Consider the following 23,945-nt stretch of genomic DNA (forward strand, 5'->3'; position numbering starts at 1 on the left):
AGTTGAGGATAATTTGATAACTTCGTTATTTTCTTTGTTTTTTTCTTTTTTTTAAACACTTATATCTTGTAAACCCTAAATCCCCAAATCATGACATCAAAATTCAAATCCTTACTCCCAAAACCCTTTCTCCATATCATCATAGGGTTTGAATTTTTACGACATTTGAGGATTTAGGATTTGTATTTTGATGTTATGATTTGAGGATTTATGGTTTACAAGATATAAGCGTTTAAAAGAAAAGAAAAAACAAAGAAAATAACGAAGTTACCAAATTATCCCTGACTTAACGAAAAAAATAGACGGGGTTAGAAAAAAGTACTAAAAACGCAAGTTTTTTAAAACTGAGGTAGCCATTTGCACAAATAAAGAATAGGTATTAAAGTTGCGTAGTTGGTCAAACCACAAGTACTAAAATGACACTTAACTCTTTAGAAATAAAAAGACATGCGCTTTTAATTTGGGGTATTCCAGGGACCACTCTTTTTGCTAAAAAAAAACCCATTAATACACCGTATAGGGCTATACGGGGCGTATAAGCCCCCATATAACCATATATGAGGCGTATATGGGTACCCAATATGCCTCCCGTATAGCTCTATACATGGCGTATTGATGGATGTCTAGGTGACCCTAGTAGAACCCTTTATTTTAGGGGACAATTCCCAAAATAGTCCAATACAAGAGAGAGATTCCCTTAATAGTCCAAAACTTTTTAAAATTCCCAAACTAATCCATGGAAACCTATCTGCAGCGTGACATTGGTATTCGTGACGTGAGATTTGAGTAGCCAATCACAATCTGACACGTGTAAAGGAACGTGAAAGTTTCAACGAAATCTGTCTTCGCCGAGAGTTTTCAACCAAAATACATTTTCTCCGAAATTCATCTCCTCCGACGCATTTCAGGTGAATTTCATCTTTTTTTGCATAAAAAGAAGAGTTGTCAGAAAATATGGTTTTTAGATGAAAATTATCTTTTTTGCATAAAAAGAATAGTTTTCTATAAAATTTTTTGAAAATCATATCCACCACCACCACCCCAGCCCACCGCTATCATCAACCACCACCACCCACTGCCATCATCCACCACCACCACCACCACCAGCCCACCGCTATCATCCTCCATCATCCACCACCACCAGCCACCGCCATCATCCACCACCACCCACCGCCATCATTGGGAAATTATTTTTTTTTAAATTTTTTTGAAAATCATCTAACAAGACTAGATTCATTGAAAAAGTAACGCTTTTTTCGTAACTTTTTTGAAATTTCTCTTATGAGATGAAATTCACCTGAAATGCGTCGGAGGAGATGATTTTCGGAGAAAATGATTTTGGGTTGAAAACTCTCGGCGAAGACAGATTTCGTTGAAACTTTCACGTTCCTTTACACGTGTCAGATTGTGATTGGCTACTCAAATCTCACGTCACGAATACCAATGTCACGCTGCAGATAGGTTTGGGTTATGCTAAATGTACCCCCATGGTTGCTTGTCATACCCCCCCCCCCCTTTGGAAAAACCAACTTTCATATTAACCCTTGAAATCATATAATTACCAAATTAGCACAAAAGTAAGGATTTAATATTATTTTTTTTACAAGTTGCATTTTCTTTTTATGATTTCGAGTTTAGGGTTTTGGGTTTCGGGTTTAGGGTTTCAGTTTTAGGGTTTGGGGTTCGGGTTCGGGTTTAGGGTTTAGGGTTCGGTTTCAGGTTTTGGATTTAGGGTTTAGGGTTCGGTTTCGGGTTTAGGGTTTCGGTTTTAGGGTTCGGTTTCGGGTTTCGGGTTTAGGGTTCGGTTTCGGGTTTAGGGTTTAGGTTTTAGGGTTTCGGGTTTAGGGTTTAGGGTTTCGGGTTTAGGGTTTCGGGTTTCAGGTTTAGGGTTTATGGTTTATTTTGTAAAAGATAAAGTGGTAAAATAAGGATATTATAAATACATATACTATTAAAATTAAAAAAAGATATTATAAATATTTATAATATTAATATTAAAAATATTAATAATAAAAAAATAAATTAATAGTAATAATTGATAGTTTTTAATTTGATATATGTAGTGGATCAGGCTATCAAATGAAAGTAATGTTGTAGGGACTAATATGTAAATATAAATAATGTTAAGAGCAAATTGTAATTTATGTAATAAATTTAGGGGGGATATATTTAGTAAAAATGGAATAATGAACGGTTCGTTTAGCAGCACCCATAGGTTTCCATGGATAGTTAGGGAATTTTAAAAAGTTTTGGACTATTAAAGGAATCTCTCTCTTGTGTTGGACTATTTTGAGAATTGTCCCTTATTTTAGACTCTTATATGTACAGCATCTAACATTCCATCTATCAAAATACTTTCAATTAGTACAACTTTTGACAAATATATATACTTACCAGCTACTGTTCTACCAACTTCGTATGTATCTTGTTTTTGTTATAAAAGCTTCATCATAGACCGAGGAGAGAGAGAGAGAGAGAGATGGCAACATCAACATGTGTGCTCTCTTGTGTAACATGTTCAACCAATAATCATAATCGTCCCATCACTTCTGGAGTTGGATATCTCAGGACTGCAGTGTCAAGTACCGTCAAGGTATATATTAAAGTCACAGAATATATGAACCATAATTTCCTTTCTTTTTTCTTTGATATTGTTAAGTAACACGTTTTCTCATATGTGTATATATACTTTTCTTTTCAATTGACAAACAGCCCCTGATACAAGATATGGAACTATCAAAACTTAAAGTTACCGAAGCTAGTAGATCCATAAAGATGGTTCCGTTGGCAATATTAAACAATCTAGTAGACTCTATCTTTCAATTTGTTGACCAACCCATGCTTCCATCTCAGGTATATTAATTCCCTGAATGTAAATACAAATCATGTATTGTTGGGACGTTAGCAGATCAATAACTTTCTGTACGCCATTTTGGACTAGAGTAATAACAATGAAATCTAGACTTGTCTCCCATTGTGTTTGTGAAGACTGGGTCGCCAAATCGTGTTCGTACTATCAAAGTAATCCCAGAACGATTCACAGGCAAGGACAAAATAAAATTGAAGTGCAAGAAAAACGTACACAATATAATGTGATTAACACAAACTAGAGTTATTCTGTTGAAGAGAACCAAATAACTATATAACAACTCTTTTAACCATCAACAGTAAACTAATACACTCTTTACGAATCATTGTGTTTTTTCAGCTGAACGTTTTGATATGGTCATACGGTTAGTTCATCAATTAACTATTTCAAAAGTCGTTCAATTTTTTGACACGTTTTTCAATAGTAAAAACACATACCCATTCTTGTTTCTCTTTTAGTAATCCGATTTAGATTTCGAGAGTATCATCTACATACTTTAATTTGAAAGTGATTCACATGATTCAAATAGACATCCATTTATCTTTCCAAACTACAAAAACACAGGAGGAACTTTGCACTGGCCAAGGTTAGAGCATTCTCATCCCATTCTCCATCCCTATCTCTATAATTACACTAAAAAACACTATATTTCTCTCTCCTGTTTAATTAAATAATATTTTTTATACTTTTATAATTACAGTTTTCTCTCTCCTATACTCACAACCAATCCAACAAATATTAAAAATTTAAATAGGAGCAAACAATATTCCTCAAATGTCTCCCCAAATTTACAAAAAATCACTACATTTCTCTCTCCACCCTATAATTTACACTCACAACCCCACCCTATAATTTGCAAACTCCCCACACATAATTATAGAGGATGGGATGAGAATGCTCTTAATGAGCAAGTCTTCTACACTAAGACATTGATACTTCGGAACTTAATAAACCAACCTTGTGAAAGTAATTGTTGCGGACCCAATATGCATCTCGTGCTATTGTACTTAGAGTTCTTATTTTTTTCTTCATTTTAGGTCACAACTGCAAATCCATAATGAGAAAAATATTTTTTTCTTCATTTTTGTTACTAATATTATTGAAAGAAGGGAGGGAGGTTGCTAATCTAATCTTGTTGCAAAACATAAGAAATGAACTAACAACCTTTTTCTATTAAATTATTTATTTGCAGAAAAACTTCTCCCCTGTTGAGGAGATAGAAGAACGTGTAAAAGTTGATTGCGGTCATGGAGAAATTCCAGAAGATTTCCCAGAGGGTGTTTATATTAGAAATGGTGTTTACTTATTAAAATTTCCATATATCATGCATACTTACTAATTTATTTTTACAACAAAAGGGAAGTTTGATCACTAAGAATATATATAACATTGCCTCTTCCTTTTTTGGCCATAAAACCAACACTACAAATATATATGTGAAACATCACGGAGACAATAATTTATTAGAAAATAATAATTAATGTTAAGTTTTGTCACTGTTAAGATCAACACGTTATTTTCCATGAACGCTCAAAAATCCTAATCATATGCAGGTGCAAATCCTCTATTTGGAGGTTTAAAATCTGCGGTATCTGTGTTTGGAAAAACAGACGACATATGGATTGAAGGAGAAAGGATGCTTCATGCTCTATATTTCACCAAAATTGTAGAAGGAAATTGGAGCTTTTGCTACGAAAATAGATATGTGGAAACAGAAACATATAAGATGGAACGTGATAGGAACAGACCTTGTTTTCTTCCGGTTGTATCGGGAGATCCAATAGCTGCTTTGGCATCCACAACATTGAATTTGGTATGATTTCCATCTTGATGAGAAAGTTTCATGTTCGCCCACCTCCTACTATATAACACTAACTAAAAACATAATATTCTGACATAATCTTTCTTTAAAACAGTTGAAGAAAGTTCTATAAAAGTAAAGGCACTTTAGTAAGTCAGTCACTTGAACAGTCTCATGAGTTGCATAATTAACGCAGAAGCATGGCTTATAAATCTGTTTTAACCAATCTAGTTTAATTTTCTTTTTTCTATTGTTTATCATGCGAAGGAAACAAAACCTCACTTCATAGCTTTGTGTCACGGCCCGGCAAAATTATTGATTGCTATGTTGGGATTGAAAATTGCTAGGAAATTTTTGAAGGATCATGACTCAAAGGAGAGTCTAGATTCTAGAACACCCCATAAAAGATTGTCAAGGAAGACCTTGGAAAGGTTTGGAGAATTCTAAACATCTCCTTAAAAATGCCCTAGTTGTTTATAAGATTAAACTAGATTACATGCGTGAACTAATATAAAACACTTTAGATTAAAAACTTGAAAGTTAGGCCAACTAATATAAACAGAGGGCTGCCAATTTGATCAACACACCTCAAAGCATATAAAGGAATCCATATTCGATATGACTCCAAAGATATGATGGTTCGTTTGGATGAATGAGTTATGAATTTAATATGGAGTCATCCATATCCGAGTTGAAAGCACACGCCAATGGGTAAGTGGATGAACCTGTTTAGACACATTTTAATTGTCGATAATGCATCGATTCATTCAAGAGCCAAACTCGTTTACCCCAACCACTAGCCCGTTTAACTTCGTGTTGAGTCATGTCGTGTGTTATAAATTTCTAGCCCTATTGTACACAACAAAACAGTCAAAGAATAAGTGTTTTATATGTTCGTGAGCAGGCACTTGAATGAGGGAATTTCAATTAATTTGAACATGGCATTTGTCCTAGTAGACGGTCTTATGTTAGAAAATCTCCACGATCACATATTCACCTTTTTCTCAAGAACGAATTGATAACGGAAACACAAACGAGCACACAATTTTTGGGGTAAACTCACGTATTATTATAATCAAGAAACTACACAAAACTTGAATACAATAATCCATCTCACTTATACAATAACCCTAACATGGCTATGTATTTATAGGGATACCCTAACTTGGTAAACAAGTATTTACCAAATATAAAAGCCCAATTGTAACCCCATAAATCTATTACATCATTAATGAGATCCATAGACCCAATAGGTCCAACCCGGTCAACGACATGTGACGGGCCTAGTAATATGGAAATTACCAACATTTTCAGCATCATCTAACCCGATATAACATCGAGAGTAGATATTGTTTTCATTAAGCTTTCTAATGCTTAGGAAAAATGGAAAATAGATCATGTATTTCCTCCTTCAATGAGTTCCCATGTGTCACCGCAAGAACCAAATTGATAGCAGGGAAGCTAAATCTAACCACCACTTTAATGGTCAATTGATCTATGGATGGTGTGGTGACACAATATATTGATGATTTTAGTGTCTTTAAATTATTGTAGCAATCGGGGTTTACTTAAGACGTACTAAAGCAAAATCTGGATAAACATCGATATGGATTAGGAAGTTCGGATTACACGCTTGCTCGAGACTAATCATATTTCTACAATTGTTAAACCTTTCTACTCAAAGTTTCTAGTGACTTGGTTCTTTGACTTATGCAGTTGAGATTTGGCATGGTTAACAAAATTATGAGCAACACTAATGTTTTTGAACATGGAGGAAAGTATTATTCTATTGCTGAGAATTATGTGCCACAAGAGATAGATCTAAGTAGCCTTGAGACTTACGGTAATTGGAACCTAAATGGAGCTTGGTCTCGACCTTTCACATCCCATCCAAAGGTTTCTTTAATTTACTTTCTACATAGCGCACATTAAGCGAACATATGCGTGCCATGAAGATTGTTTTTTTAAAATACAAACTCATATAAATAACTTGGTGTTCAATATGTGTGTAGAGAGTACCTGGGACCGGAGAGCTTATTACCATTGGGTTTTAGCCGTCAAAACCATATTGTGTTACGGGTGTAATCTCAGGTAACATTGTTGATGATTCATTTAGTACAAATTTTTTTCTTCTAGTAACTGTATATTTTGTGCAGTCGATAATATAGGTTTTCACTTTTCACACTACTAATTGTCTAATTGACACACACAGAAAATGGTTAAAATAAAAATACATAGTTTTGTAGGAAGAGTAGAAAGGACATAAAATTTAGAGTTAGGAAACTATGTAGCCTAAATCCTCAATCCTAGGGAACTTTTTGGCATTTTGAAAACTACCAATCTTAGCCACTAGATACTAGATCCAATGACCTATATTTATTCTTACTCTTTCTAGAAAACTATTTTTTTTATTATAACCCCACCCTTATATATATACTAGTTTTTAGCCCGCGTATCACGCGGGTTATTTTTAAGGGTTTTTTATATTATATGAATATATTTTTTTTGTAAGAATATATCATAGATGGACTTTAAGAAAGACGGTTATAAACCTGACAATTAAGAACCAAAACCATGTAGAAAATCATACATTATTATTTAAGTAATTAACAAAAGTATGCAACATTTGGGCCCGATTAAGGTTGTGAAGTTAAATGTTTTACGTATTTATAGCTTCATGCAAGTGTTGGTAGTGACTTTACCGGGTGGATAAAAATCAAATCTTACTAACCCAAAATTCAATCATCTACACCACAAAGCATACATGGCAATTTGCTTGATAATCGATTTAATTGAGCACACTTTTGACCAGCCGGTTTCTAACCTCAACCGGTTTTGATCAATCGTTCCGGTCAATAACCTAAACCAGTTTGGGCCCATTAACCAAATTTACTCCTATATATAAGACTTTTTAACACACAAAATGCATTTCCACATGCTTATCTTCACCAAACATTAATTGACCATTTAAAAGTTTTAATAATGTATTCTATAAAGGATAACTACATAGATTCAAACTTTGGGGGCATGTTGGCTTAAACTGTTTCATGCAAAATGTAAATGACATTTTCATCTAAAAATTCCTGGAAAGAAACTGTATGCGATTCAAATTTCGTGACATTTTATCAAGCAGAAACAGGTCCTTCTGTTGGGAATTTTGCTCAACAACTTCCAAACGATTCAACACCATTTCAGCGAATGCTACAACGCCACATCAATCAAATGATGTCAATCGCAAATCAATAACAAACTAATTAACTATTAAAATAACACTCAAATGTTGTTTAATCTGTTTGAGATAACTCAATCCAAACTGACCTTCGGGTAAACTCAAGGCGCGCAATGTGGCTTTCGCATAGGATAAACGCATGGGACCCACGTTTCCAAATGCTACTTTTATGTATTTAGCCCTGGTTAGAGATTTTTTTTTATTGGCTCATGGGACGTGCCACAACACTAATACCAGTTGAAAGTATGGATAACGGGTCTGCATATCAATGGCTTACCATTACCTTGCTGCAAGAATTAGCAACAGTAGATACACAACTATTAATTGTCTATTATGAATATATAAAAAATAATTACACTAAAATACCAACCAATTATATTTCAATATAATACGAAATAATATACAAAGAACTCGATTTCATGAGAAGTACATTTTAATAAAACCACAATTGAAGTACATTGCTGGATGCACACACCAGTTACAATAGAAATTAACATTTAGCCTAAAAACTCGTTCATTACAAAGTGATTGGTAAAGACATAGAATGCGATATATATGGCTACCTTAAACTGTAGTCATTACTCCCACTTTTAGAACTCACTAACTGCAAACAATATGGAAAAGAGTAACGAAGCAATCGAATCACTGAACCAGTATTCCAAAAGTGAGCGATGCATAGTCAAAATCGCCGACAAACACCACAAAATTTGATTTCTATATGGTCTAGCGGTAAGCTGTCGCCTGTAATTGAAAATGGAACCCGACAACATCATCACTCGAGTCTGTAGCCTGATCATGAGCTTGCACCTGCATAACATCCGGGATTTTTGGCATTATTTAATTTATTTTAAAATGTATAGAAAGTTATATTAAATATTATTTTTCAACAAACCAGATCAGAATTCCATTACCCTGACATTAGAAGTCACGATCTCATCATCAATACCCTGCACAAAAATATTCAATAAACTAAAAGGTTGATAGGTTATACAATCGTGCATAAATAGATGACTTTCTGTATCAAAAGGTGCAATATTTTTTAATGAAATATAAATAAATGCTGCAATATATATATATATATATATATATTAATTCAAAGTTGTTGTTACCGAATGTTTTTTCTCTGTCAGTGTTAGTAATTTCCTTGAACCATCAACACATGGATGGTTCAAAAATGTTTGTTTGACTAACCCGCTTATAAAGATGAATAATGTTCAAAACCTTAGCATCATTTCACTTGAAATGCCCTTTATATGCTCGAGACTTATTTTATTTTTCTTGCTTGCTGTTTTGATGTAATCACTACTTTTCAGGTTATTTGATTAAAGACTATTTATTTGATTAAAAAAAAGAAAAAAAAAAGATATCTTTTGAAATAGACATAACTGACAATTTACCTTGAGAATAATTGGTCATGAATAAGGCTTAACCTGGATTTATTATGAAAAATACAATATACTAAATCCCAAAAATAATATCTGCATGAATGAAGGCCTATAATGCTATATATTAAATTCACTGTTTTTCTTAAGGAGCCAGTCTAATCATGTAAACTGTAAAATGAACATATTCTATAGGAATTTTTCATTTTAACGGGCCCTAAACCATAACTGTGAAACCAATAATTAGAGAGCCGTGATTACCAAATTGTTGGGCAATGATAGCTGACCATTAACCAAAGACCGATTTTAGCATTGACGAAGGTAGAATGAGAACGATTGCATTTATAGATAGATTTATGGTTGTTGAACGACCTGTGAAAAAGGAGAAATTAAGGTAAGAAAACTTTTAAACCTAATAATTGCACAAATTACACATTCAAGTTTATCAAAATCAAACAATAATCACAAAAAGAAAGTGTGAAACTGAATCTCTTGATAATGTTTAATCAAGTGATAAACATCATCTTACCTCGATTTTATCAAGAATTACCGAATTTGATTGGAACGTACTTATGGAAACTTTAAGACTGAGAGCTTTATCGCCTCCCATCATTGCAATGGTTGAGAGGGGAAAACACCAGCGATAACAACGATAATTGAAGCCAAATAGTTTGACTTTCCTTATACATTGTCTCATTGATCACTTTATAATTCCCAAATCACCATATCAGCACCTATGTACTAAATAACCATAATACTTACCCATTGACTTTGATTCAGCAGTTAACTTGGACAATTACTACACTTTCTGAGCATTCTGGAATGACCGAAATGCCCCTGAATATCCATTGGCCAGAATAATGTTTGAACCTCCTCATAAAATTATTTACCCAAATCAAATCAATAATGAAATTTGTTCCCAGCACCAAAAAATATTGTTACCATTTTAGTTCTTCTTCGACGGCTTTTGCAATTTCGTTCTTTTGCTCAAAAGTATCATCTGGAATCAGCTTTGGCACACCATTTCGAAGAAAATAGTTACATAAACATATAGATTATATGCAAAGAATGTGTGTACCATCAAACACGTAGGCGGAATTTATAGAAAGCTTCGCTTGCTTTGTTAGCGAGAGCGTGGTATTGAATGGAAGCCACAACATTAACAAAAACATTATCCTGAAAACCTGGAATTGGGTTCTAGACGTCTTCAAATCCATACCATGGAGTTTGATTTGGTGGATCATTCAAATGATGTAAACCTAAAATCCGTTTATGAAGCAGATGCAGCCTATGACTAAATTCAAGTCGGGAGGAAGAAGAAAACGGGAGGGATTGATTAGAAGGGAGAAGATGGTGGATTAGGTTATACAGGGGATGAATTGGAAGGAAAAGTGGGGAGGTGATATCACGACTGACGAGAGAAGCTTTTTAATGTTTTACAACCCATATTTAGAGATTTGGATTTAGATCCCAACGAGTCTCTATTTGAAAATCAAGCAATCTGGTGGCTTTAGAGAGTGGGAGAAGCAATATGAGAGTGACACATAGGATTTTATGGTAGACAATTATATAGATAGTTAGATATATATAAGATTTGGATCAAATACAAATATATATATAGGGGTGGGAAATAGAGAGAACTCCTCTTAAACAGAGAACTAAAAAACTAGTAAAAAATTATTTTTAACTATTTTTAAAAAAATATGTTGTGATTTTTTTCTTTCCCCTTTCTAATAAGATGATATTGTTACTAAAAAAAACCCCAAAAAACTTGTCGGTGTAGTACATATGTGCACTAATGTCTATTGCATATATACAATAGAGTTTTATTGCATAAATATAACACAATTGCATTACAATACACACTATTGAATATATGCAAATACAACACTAATAATTGTATGCAATACACACTTTCGCATATATATAATACAACAATAATGCACATATACACTATATCGATTTTTTTTTTTGTTTTTGTATATATTATAACATTATTGTGCATATAAAATACAAACAATTGCATATATGCTAATTAACACTATTGCATATATAAAAATACACACTAGTGTATATATGCATTAAGAAAAAGTCGATGTATTACGTATATGCATTACAACGAGTTTTTTTTTTAACTTTTTAAATTTTTTTGTAGTAAAGAATAACAACATATAAGAAGGATTAAAGAAAAAAATTTTAAAATATTTTTTTTATTAAATTAAAAATACTTCATTATTAATTTTCTAGCTTTCAATCCGAAAACAACAACCGGGATAATATTAAATATTTTTAAAGCTTAGTAGATGCACATAATAGTTCATACACAGCCTGGTGATATTAATAAGTCTGATGCACTACCTTGTCTTTATAAATGTTAGTTTTCTTCTTGATTTCTCATTAGAGCAATATGAGATGAGATATAGTTTTATTTGAAACCTTGAAGTGTCAAGTGATACAAAGATGGTCAAATTAGGTGTCAAGTGACATAACCATATTTTTGTTTATTATATTAAGGATGTTTTTTCATGTTTTCTTTTTTCAGCGGCACCAGAATAGGGGTTGTTCGTATTAAAGACTGTAAGAAAGACAACTATTTAGATGAAACTAAAACAAATGTGTTTAGTAAATGTAAATTTTTATTTTTATCTTTATTTTTCAAATTAAATTCAAGTTAAATTAAATAATAATGGAATACATTTGAAATAAATGACAATGGACCTGTAGATGCATCAACTGAAACATTAAAACAAATAGGTACAATATTATATGTTAGTTGTAAAATGAAATAAATACGTATCCCCTAGAATTTAATCATAAGCAGGTAAATATCGTTCTTCGAATTAATAAGATGAGCTTTTGATCTTTTAGACATCGTCTTATCATTTGACAAAATAAATACATTTATAAAAGGATTCATATGAATGGTAGAAGAAGTATAATATAGCATTAACGATGAATTTAAAGCATAAACAACATGAAGAAAATTTAAATTTACCAACCACCTCCTACAGTCCCGTTTGGTTTATACGGCCCATAAATATAAAAATCGTAAACCAAACAATTGGTCATGATTTTACACAACTTCTAGTGGGGTACCGCCTTATGTTTATTGTATTGTGATGAACGATCGTTTTTTTATAAAACAACTTCATTTTAATATTCTAGTATAACGCCTAATTAAATTTTATTTTATATATTTATTTAGTTATGAAATAATGGAATGGTTCCTGCATATTTTTTAGGAGAGCTATAAAAAAGATATCATCCAATAGGTACATGTATATTTTATATGAAAACCACGTGTAATATGGTGTTTGTAACCAAGTATATAATATATGTATAAAACTGTATAAACATAAACAATTGATTGAAAGGCGAATTTCATTTCAAGATGGTAAGTTTGGCCGGTTTACTGATTTTAAAGGCAACCAAGAAGACACCTAGTTGATATACATGTAATTCACATATACTTAAAAGTGTGAAGAATGCAATATTAATATATGATGCGCAATATAAAATACGTGATTGGATGTAGGACTTGTTGTATATAAGGTAAATTGATTGAAGGGGAGTAGAGCTATGAAAGTCTCCTCAGGTGTGTTTGTGAGTACGAACATCAAATAAATGCGTTTAGTGCTAAGGAATGAAGAAGACCAAAAAAATTTAGTTTTCGTTGTTGTTGCTGACAGAAATCACTAATGAAAATAAACAAATTTTACGATAACTAATAGCTATTGTACATTAGATTATTAGTTGTCTACGTAATTAGTGATACGCAACTTAAAGGAAATCACTAATTATTGATTGATAATGAAATTTAATTTCCATATAAGAATGAATTCAAAAATCAAGGAATACGTTTAGTTGTGTATATGGAAGGTTTTAATTTCTTTATTTTAATTTAATTATAAATATTTATGACCTAAAGCTTCAAAGATAGGGTGCCACTTGGCAAAATATTAGACCAATTATGGGTGATGTGGTTCAACCATCATTTTTGTTTATTATAATAGTAGATGTATATATATATATATTATGGGTCAAGTTAATCAACAAAGGGGAATAAAAATGAGAAAGATTTATATCCATACAAAAAAACCTCTAAAAAAATTAAAAAAAATATATAAAAAAATCATAACTAAAAATTTAATAAAAAACCGAAATAAGTAAAAACACAAAAATGTTTCCACCGTCTTTCTCGTTCTCATAAAAAAAAACACAATGGTAAGTGAAAAAAGTTGTCGTGTCCTTTTGTTTCTAATTGTGTTTTGTGTTATTTTCGTCATTTATTGTGTCTTTTTTCCTTTATATTGTGTTATATTACTTAACATCGTGTTATATTTTTCGTCATTGTGTTATATTTTGCGATCTATTGCGTCTTTTTTAGTTATAATTGTGTATTTTGTTCATTTCCGTCATTGTGTCTTTAATCTCACCATTGTGTCTTTTCGTCAATTTTTTTCGTATTTTTTATTATTTTTTTGACGGGAATGATGGCGGAAACATTTTAATTTTTTAATTTTTTTTCATTGTTTTATTTATATTTTGAGTTATTATTTTTTTAAATTTATTTTAAGGTATTTTTTATGTTGTCACAAATCCTTATCGCACTTCTCATTTTTGTCTCTCTTTATGTTTTAACTTTACCCTACATATTAGAACGCAATTCATAGGCTTTTTACAATATCTACATTATTATTTTGTACGTGCTAAAAAGTGCAAGATTTATTTATCATATTATTTATACGTTGGGTGTGAATTTTATTTTAGTTATAGGGAAAAGTTATAATATAAAATAAGGCAAAAATGAGAAGTGTAAGAATGATTTGTGATCTTGGTTTAAAAAAGCGTTAGGCGAGGCGAGACGTTTTGGTTCAAAAATCCGAAGCGCTAAGCGCTAGGCGCGAAGCGAGAGCTTCACATATGTGAGGCGCTCAATTTAAAAATTACTAAAAATTAATTATACATGACATATTTTACTTGAAAATCAATCATAAAGATAAACATAATTGTAAAACTAAACATGAATACTTAATACGTAGGGTAAACATTATAAAAACATATTTAGATGAGCCCCAGCGTTATTATTTTAAGCAGATGGCCCAAACAGCTACATTTTCAATCTAATTTGGGCTGAATCACATGAGGCGCTGCCTCAAGCGCCTCACGCCTCGCCAGCTAATGCGCCGCCTAAGGGCGCCTCATGTATTTTAGCGCCTTAAGTAAAATAAGGCATTTTTAAAAACGCCTCGGGCGTGCCTTTTTAAACCAAGTTTGTGATCACATAAAAAAATTAAAACCCCATTAAAAATAAATTCAACAAAATATACTAAAAAATCATAATTCAAAATATAAATAAAAAAGAAAATTTTTTTAAAAAATAAAATGTTTTCCACGTCATTCCCATTCAAAAAAAAAATTAATGGCGAAAAACACAATTCCAAGAAAAAAGACACAATGACGAAAATAAACAAAAAAACACACAATAGATCGCAAAATATAACACAATGCTAAACAAAATTTAAAACAATGTTGGGTAATATAACACAATGTTAAGGAAAAAGACACAATTAACGACGAAAATAAACACGAAACATTATGATAACCAAAAAGACACAATAATCTTTTTCACTCAACATTGTTTTTTTGTTTTTTTAGAACCAGAAAGACGGTTGAAACATTTTTGTGGTTTTACTTTTTACAATTTTTTTCATTAAATTTTGAGTTACGATTTTTTTTATTAATTTATTAAAAGTTTTTTTTAGTGTAGCTACAAATCATTTTCTTATCCTTCTAATTTTTGTTTTCTTTGTAGAATTACTTGACCCTTAATTATAACTCTTATAAACCTCAAATAATGTAACAAAAAACCATTATAATATGCTTCAGCAATCAGCATTACGTGCTTATACAAAATATATTTTGTACAAAGAAAAAATTACAAATTTTGTCCTTTTGAATTACATAGATTATGGAATGGGTCCTTTATCAAAAATAGTTTCACTCTTTGTCCTTTATTTGGATGTTTGCCATGGTTTTTGTCCTTTAAGCTAACACCCGTTAACTTATCCCGTTAAACAGCCACATGTGCATAACAAGTGATGGGCATAATCGTCTCTTCCCAAACCCCTTCTCTTTCCTCGTCGTCGTCGTCCTCCTCCTCCTCCTCACATGTTAAACTTTAAACACTCAGAATAATAAAACCCTTTATAATTTAGGAACCCTAATCACCTGTTTGCCTTGGTCTGGTTCTTCTCATCTTTAACAATAGCCACCATATCCTCAAGCACCTTCTCAGACGCCACTTCCGAAAACACCTTATCGCAATTCGACGTACACGTCTCCAATAAATCCAAACTCAACCTTTGTCCCACAACATTCTTACTTAATAATATCTTCCTTTTAATCGCCTTCACAATCTCGGTCCCGTTATACTGTTCCGCGCTAATCATGACACATATTTGCATATTAAGCCCCCAGTTGGGTGACTCTAGTGTGTCTGACGTGGCATCGTCGGCTGTTTTGGATTATGGTGTTGGGGTTTGGAGGATTCGGTTTATTTTGGTGCCGACGAGACGACTGGTGGTGAGTAGGCGTTCGCCGAAGGAGGATGAAGCTAGTTTGAGTTTGTCCATTGTGGTGAGAAGTGAAAGTGAAAGTGAAAGTGAAATTGAAACCCTAATAACATTAAGAGTGGTTGGTTGATTTGCAGGTGGTGGTGGATCAAAGTGATGTGTTGTTGCCGGTGCCGATGGTGTCGCCCGAGAAGCTTTTAACACCGGTGTTGTTGCTATTGTTGGTGGTGGTGGTTAAAGAGCATGAGAGGAGGTAAGCTAATTAGACCTCTTTGTCCTCCGGTGATAAGGAGTTTGCGAGGGTGGCGGGCAGAAGAGACTGGTGGTCGGTGGTGGTGACTGGTGGTCAGTGGTGGTTTGGTGGATTCTTTCAAAAGAATAATTTGTGGTCAGGTGGAGACGGAGGCTTCCAACCTAGAAGCTCTTTAGCCTTGGTGAGGAGGAAAGAGAATGGGTAGGGGAAAAGACAATTATGCCCATCACATTTATGCACATGGGCTTTTTAACGAGATAAGTTAACGGGTGTTAGCTTAAAGGACAAAAATCATGGCAAATATCCAAATAAAGGATAAAGAATGAAACTATTTTTGATAAAGGACCCATTCCATAATCTATGTAATTCAAAAGCACAAAATTTGTAATTTTTTCTTATACAAAACATATAACAATATATAAAAGATGTATAATTTGCATATCATATATTAAACAAACAATTTTCACCAACGGTCAAATTTCTCGGTATTCCACAATAAAGGTGGTTCATGTTAGTAATTCACTAATAATTTTTCGGTAAACATGCCATGGGTAATGCATTTAATGAGAAAATACGATTAGAATTTACCAAGGGATCATTGACAAGGGATGACACTACAAATTACAAACAAAATTGCGGCATCACAGCATAGACGTTAAAATGGATTATTGAAGAACTCTTTTCAGATCAGACGCCTGCCAATTTTTATCAATGGGCGATTGTTGACGCGATACAAATGACTTCTTTTTTGCCGTTTAGACCTATTAATTTCCCTCAAGTGTTTTTTTTTCAAAAGAATGCATTGAAAAACTTAATTAACAAAATGTTTGGTTGAAAAAATAATTAAAAAAATAGGTGGTGTTTAGTTATTTATTAATTTTTTTCATTTTATGATAATTAAATTAAAGATAATTAGAAAGTATTCGATTTTTGTTACTCAAATTAAAGATAAACAAATGGGTTCGATTTTATGACCTCTCCTGATCCAAAAGTCAAAACTTAACATACATTTTCAACCCCCCTCCAATCATTTATAAGTTCTGCCACTACAAGCACGAGTGTACGACTCCAGCCATGGTTGTTGACCCCTTGACCCTGCTGGGGAGCTGCCCTGGACCTGCCAAGGGGGTGGTGTCTTTGGAATCCTATTATGGTGTAAAAGACTAAAAGCTACATATGTCCCTTAGTACCAAAGCCATAATAACATTGTATGAGCGTGTATTCCACACCTTCTAACTTATATCAATGTTTGTCATGATTTCTCATTCGATTTATAAGTAATTCCCGATTACCCAAATATTATGATGACATAACTTTCACTAAATTAATCCTTTCAAACTTCATTCATTTTAGTACACTGTTTACATTTTGGACGCATTTAGCTAATTGAGAAGCTTTCATGAAGGAGAATGCATACCTAAAAAGTTATTAATTACATCTCTCATATATGCATACAGTTATTTGTGTCAAAATTCAATGAAAAAAAACTTTCAAAAGATTTTCCAACATATGCTACATAGTGTATTTTTGATTTCTAATCACATTTCTCTTGACAGCTGATGGAAAGGATCTAATCCACAAGTTAGACCTACAACTAGATCATTGTTCACTTTTGCATGAAGTGGGTGTCACAAAGAAGTGAGTCGCGTAGGTTCGTAATTCTACAATTTGGTTGTGTAAGTTACACCTAATTTCATCATATATATTTCTTTTGTGATATTTAGGTACAACATCCTAATAGATTCTATGCTAACTATAAGCCCAGAAAGGGTGATCAAAGGAGGCCAGTAAGTACTTTTCCATGTATCCATGCAAATTGTTCATTCCTAATTCTTATGTCATAGGTATAAGAATAAGAACTTGGTATTTCAGCTACCTATCCACTACATTTTAAATCATTAAAACAAAAGGAAAAAATATAAATGATTGTTGTGTTAAGGTTATTCAAGTATAAGAGGGAAAAACAAGCAAGGATTGCAGTGATTCCTCGCTATGGTGATGCGGACTCTATTAAGTGGTTTGATATAAAACCTTGTTGTACTTTTCACTTAATAAACAGCTTTGAAGATGAAAATGAGGTATTTATATAATTGTTCTGGCTAACCTGATTTTGTTATACTAGTTAGTTCTATGAATTTAGTTATGTGAACTTTAACATGTTTGTTAAAGAGAGCAGTTAATATAAGATTCTTCTAGACCCTAAAGTATTATTTGGGATTTGATTAGTTTGTACAATGAACAGGTTGTTGTGAGAGGATGTAAGGCTAATGAAGCCATCGTTCCAGGACCGGAGTGGGGCGAGGATAAATTTGACTGGTTCTCAAAAGGATTCATTTTTAAACCGGTCAACTCATATAATGCAGGGAATGATGGGCTACTATTTACTTGTGTTAGGGAGTGGAGATTGAACATGGAGACACTAGAGGTGAAGGAGAGAGATTTAACTGGAAGTGAATACTCGATGGACTTTCCAATGATCAATGCAGACTTCACAGGTCTTAAAACATAAATACGGATACACTCAGGTTATCGACTCCCATGCAAGCTCAAAATCAGGTAATGTGATAATTTAGGGAAAATGACCAAAATGTATGTTTGACCATTCAAAGTAAATTAATGTCCATTTGACCAGCTTTTTCCTATAAGTGAGTACACCTTAATTGGAGGTTTCTAGGTAAATATTAGTATTGAAATATGTCCAGCAAAAACTAAAAATAAAATTAATCTCCCTCAAAGGGTTCCGTACGGTCATCATGGATCTTTCTTTTCATCTACATAAGCAAACTCTTGTATCTAATAAAAGAATTTGAGTTTCATTTGTTTCGCAATACAAATTTCTTTCGAAGATTTGTGATAAAGCCAATGGCACTAATGTACTATATATGAATGATGCATCTTGTATAAATTTATGTCGTATTGAACCGTTTCTTCTTGTCCACGTCCGTTGGTAGATTTTTATGTAGGAGGGCTATTCGTAAAATAAAATTATAAAAACACTTTTATTGTTAAGAATTACAATGCACTACTAGAAAAATAGCCTTTAATGACGCGCATTGCATGTCATTAAAGGGGTAGATGACACGTATATCCGTGTCTAGGAAGACCCTGTCAAGAAAAGATCATGACATACATTTTTTGTGTCATCTTTTTATGACACACTTATGACATGTATTTGCGTGTCATCTTTTTATGACGAGCATATGACATGTATTTGCATGTCATGATTTTAAGCTTTAAAAAAAATATTTTTATAGAATTATAATTTTTCTATCAAATGACAATTAATAGCTAATAATACAAATAAAATTCTTATATAGCAAAATAATGCATTTCATACAATATTTATTTAATAAAATACTAATATTTCATACAACATTCAAAGTTAACTAATGTCGATACATAACTTTAACAAAAAACAAACGGTGCCACAAAGTCGACCAATCTTCACTAATTTTCATCAATCCCAGTATTCTTCACTTTCATACTTCTTTTTTTCTAATAAGTTCACTTCTCAAAATAAGAAATGCATACCTGAAAACAATAAACGTTATTAAAAAAAATTGAGATGAGAACCTAAAGACTAGACAAGAGAATAAAACAATCATATCCTCAATAAGAAAGAATAAAGAAGGGTATACATTGCATTAGCCATCACATTCTCTCAGTGAAGGAACCTGAACTTTTTAATTGGGCGTCGTAATAAAGTTTTTCTGCATTAACTAGTGTTAATATTTCAACTTATTTTTGTTATTACTATTGTTATTAAACCCATCTAATTGTCTCTGTATCTGGTTTGAGTTTTTTTATCTAGTTGCTTACCTTTTTAGGATATCTCTACGTCATATGAAAATGTATTATCTAGTTAGTTATATTTAAAAACAAAAAACGATAAAATTATGAAAAAAAATATATATAGTGGAAATCCTAAACAACTAAAAAAGAAAAATGAAATATATACATCAAAAGGAGAAAAAAATAAATAAAGAAAAAAGAAATGGAGTTTGTCAAAATATGTAGGGACACTGGACATGGTGACATATATTAAATATTAGTTTATATTTATGTATTAAACAAAAACCAATTTCTTTCTTCTTCCTTCTCTTCTCTCACTCGCTAAGACACAGCCGGCCACCGGAGTTTTCTGCAAATGCAATTTTTACTCCTCTTTCTTCACACTAACTACAAATCCTGATGTGTTTCGAAGAGTCAAAACTATAAAAGTGTTTCTACATTGAATATATAGGTTAACCAGATCTTGGCCACCGGAGGGTCAACGGACCCCCTTGACCCTCCCGTGGTTCCGTCCCTGGTCAGCAGTGCAACTGTTCTCTCCAACGACTCACGTAGCTGCAATCATGTGATTTTATCATTATAAACAACTATTACTTAAAATTAATATTTAAATAGAAAAAAAAACAGTATTTATAAAGATATAAAGTACATTTTGCAGAATCTGCAGCTACTTGCAAGGTGACATGATCTCCCCACTCTCACACTGTGTTCCCGAGTTTCATTTAACAGGAGAAAAGAAAGGAAAGGTAATTTAAATAGAAAGGAAAGGAAAGGAAAAGTTTTGATTTTCTTTCATGTTCCTAAGTTTGATGAAAAGGCAAGGAAAAGATAGGAAATTGAACCTTTTATATGAGAGGAAAAGAAAAGAAATTCACATTTTTACCATCATACCCTTTTATAACCAATTTAAGCTGCTGCAAACATCAAATATCAAACTGTTGCACACTCCAAACATCAAACACTTATAAGCTGCTGCACACTCCAAAACCATAGTATGCTAGACCATAAAGTAACACAAAGCATAAGCTGCTGCTGCACATTCCAAAACCATAATCTGCTAGACCATAAAGTAACACAAATCATAAGCTGCTGCTGCACACTATGCTTCATGTATTTTGATAACTGATCAACTGGCGATTAATCTTCACATGTTCACGGTTTAATGATTAAATTCAGAACCATAACCATACCCGTTTATAAATGCGGGTTCCCAGAACGAGCATTGCAATCACGGGTCTAACCCGTAAACTGCACACCCCTAAATGTGATTGCAATTCCAAAAGGCACACTCAATACCACACACTGTGTAGTTATATTATAAAAAAAACCACATACTATAATAAATGACCAAACATATTTCAATGCCAAAAAAACATGTGAATGACATTAGTTATTTGTAACAGATTACTCTAGGAGTGGTGATGAGGATCACATTGCAGCACAGATTTCTACAGGTGCGCGTTTGATCCCATAAATGAAGGAGAGATGATGCAACACGAGTAATGTGATGATATAAAAACCGTGACCTGGAACTTGAGTGATGGGGTCGGTTAATGTGACTGACAGTTTTGACGGGTTAGGTTCATGGGTTTGACGGGTAAATTTGTTATGTTTATTTGATGCATTAATACATGCGTTTTGTGCGTAATTTAAAGTTGATTACTATGAAAGAAAAAAAGGTGTTAACTTTGTTCAATTATTGAATCAGTCTTCAGCAAAATCATGTGCAACAAAAATATATTTAACCCATATTTGATTATCATGCTATTAGAAATATTACATACTGAAGTCAAATGTAAGGCAATAAAAGGGAGTCCAGTAGCATTTGTGTCTCATACAGTTAGATAAAAATGATTTAAATAGCATTAATATTAATTCCTTTTTCATAATCGATATGTAATAAGAATTTGAAGTAAAAAGGATCCATGCTATTGAATTATATACTTAAGTAATTCAATTTCTCCATAATCAAAATAAAGTGCATAAACTAAACTAAGAATACCTGACAAAAGGACGGCGTTTAAAATGGAGTTGCAGGTGGCGGTGGCGGTGTGCTTGAGCCGTCGGAGTAGGGCGGTGATGGCCATTAATTTGTTGTACAGTCAGAAAAACAACGAAACATCAGGACCTAATACCAATATGAAGAGGGTAACTTGGTAATTTTAGTTTGATTAAACTTTCCCAACTTTCTTTTCTCTCCTATTCTTCCCGATTTGGAAGGATGGAGATAAGGGTCAATTTCACTTTCAACTCCTTTCCTTTCTTTTTGTTTCCATCCTGAAAAAAAACTCAGGAACACTCTTTTTACCTAAATCTACCCACTTTCTTTTCCTTTCCCTCATTAAAATAGACCTGGGAACACAAATCAATATAAAAAATGCAGATAAAGAAGTTAAACATACTTGGGAATCCTCTTTAAATATTCATTGTAAGCCTTGGGGACATATCAGACATATCGTTCATACATTTCCGGATGTGATTTAAGCTGACATTGCATTTAAGTAATATTATCACATATTAATTAGAAAACACAAATAACACAAGACACAACGTGAAGTAAAAATTACCTGATTAAGCACTCGTCTCACAAATTTATGATTGATCTGGTGTCGGTAAAACAGGTCTGACAGAGCACGAAACTGGAGAAAGAAAAATTATTGAATAGAATTTGAAAAATGCCCCACACATGTTGTCTGCAATCACACTAAACTTCACAAACGATAAGACATTTCAAACATTACATTGCATTATAGCAGATCCTACCATTATCCTACACAACTTCACTTTCAGATCAAATAGATATCAGCAGTAGGTCATAAACAATGAGTACTTAGAGAGAATAAACAATGCATACCATATGAAATCTTGTAATCTCCTTGTCTAGGTAAATGACTGAAAGCAGCCTCCACTAAAGTAAGCTCATACTTTCTAAAAGGATGTCTTCAATTTCTACATACAAACTAGTCCTCTAAAAAAGCATATTGCCCTATATTAAGCTCATAATTCCCTCACCCTGAAGTAATAAACACAGTTTATGTTGGCTTCTTTAATTGATAGGTTTATGCACAAATCAAAACTAAATATATAGAACCTGCAATTAGGATAACATAAATATCAAATTTGTAACAAACTTCACATAACTGCCAACATTAAAATCCACTAGTAACATCTTATTACTTATGAGTAATGAGCATCACATGATTGATCAACTACAAACATTTGAATGTACTAGTTTTGAACATAAAAATTAAAGTGCATCCAATTTTGTAACTAGATCTACTATACATGAGATAAGTCAACAAACACAAATCTCTACGAATTTACAATAAAGCTAGCTTCAATACCAAATTACCTATTGTTCAAAACTTAAGCTAAACCTAAATTTGTCATTATCAGGTCAAATTTGAATAATCACAACAAATTACAGCATATATTGAAATATAAACTCATATTGTTGCAATAAACACAAATTCATACCTGTGTGTGCTTCGAATTCGTAATTAAGCAAAAAAAAACCTAGGTATTGTTCGTGTTTTGGGCGTTTCAGAGCCGTAATCAAAGCCAATTTTGTTGAGTTAGCAAACCGAGTAACAGTGAGGGGAGTGTTGAATCCAGGTGATGTTGTTATCAAACGAGGCCGTGATTCTGTTCCGACGAGCAAATCGAGTAACAGTTCCGGTGATTGTTAAGAGGAGGAGGATGATGGTGGTGGCGATTGTCGGATTGTGTTTAGGGTTTAGAAGTCACAGAGATGGGGAGGAGGATGGTTCCCGTGTTTTTTTATAAAACATAAGATGACAAATAAATAAAGATGACAGACATCAATAATGCATCTCGGGATTTCATTTTTTATTTTTTATGACAGGAAAAGATCGACCAACTAAAATCCGTGTCATGTGTCATTGTTTCTTCAGATTTCGTAAAAGATGACACTTGTTTCATGACAAACAGATTTTATATGTCGTAAAATAGTGTGTGTCATGGTTTGCGCGTCATTAAAGGTCTCATTTCTAGTAGTGATGTGGAATGGAGATAATGCAGTAG

At 32.8% G+C, this 23,945-nt stretch overlaps 1 long non-coding RNA gene and 1 pseudogene across 2 annotated transcripts; one reads left to right on the forward strand and one right to left on the reverse strand.

Moving 5' to 3' along the window:
- The first annotated feature begins 2,309 nt into the window (after positions 1-2,309).
- On the forward strand, positions 2,310-19,124 carry LOC143565535 (carotenoid 9,10(9',10')-cleavage dioxygenase 1-like; annotated as a pseudogene). Its single transcript, XR_013141087.1, has 11 exons — positions 2,310-2,593; positions 2,713-2,853; positions 4,062-4,164; positions 4,423-4,682; positions 6,387-6,566; positions 6,683-6,761; positions 17,666-17,747; positions 17,834-17,896; positions 18,049-18,187; positions 18,352-18,665; positions 18,812-19,124. The product of XR_013141087.1 is annotated as a carotenoid 9,10(9',10')-cleavage dioxygenase 1-like (transcript).
- A 1,295-nt stretch (positions 19,125-20,419) lies between these two features.
- Positions 20,420-23,456, reverse strand: LOC143565522 (uncharacterized). Its single transcript, XR_013141083.1, has 3 exons — positions 22,469-23,456; positions 22,304-22,386; positions 20,420-20,456 (listed from the first exon to the last, which is right to left on the reverse strand). It is a non-coding gene; the product is annotated as an uncharacterized LOC143565522 (long non-coding RNA).
- Positions 23,457-23,945: the final 489 nt, after the last annotated feature.

This window comes from Bidens hawaiensis, unplaced genomic scaffold (assembly GCF_021521415.1).
Source record: "Bidens hawaiensis isolate Kalapana, Puna unplaced genomic scaffold, B.hawaiensis_p1.1 tig00022384_1, whole genome shotgun sequence".
Classification (NCBI taxonomy): Eukaryota; Viridiplantae; Streptophyta; class Magnoliopsida; order Asterales; family Asteraceae; genus Bidens; species Bidens hawaiensis.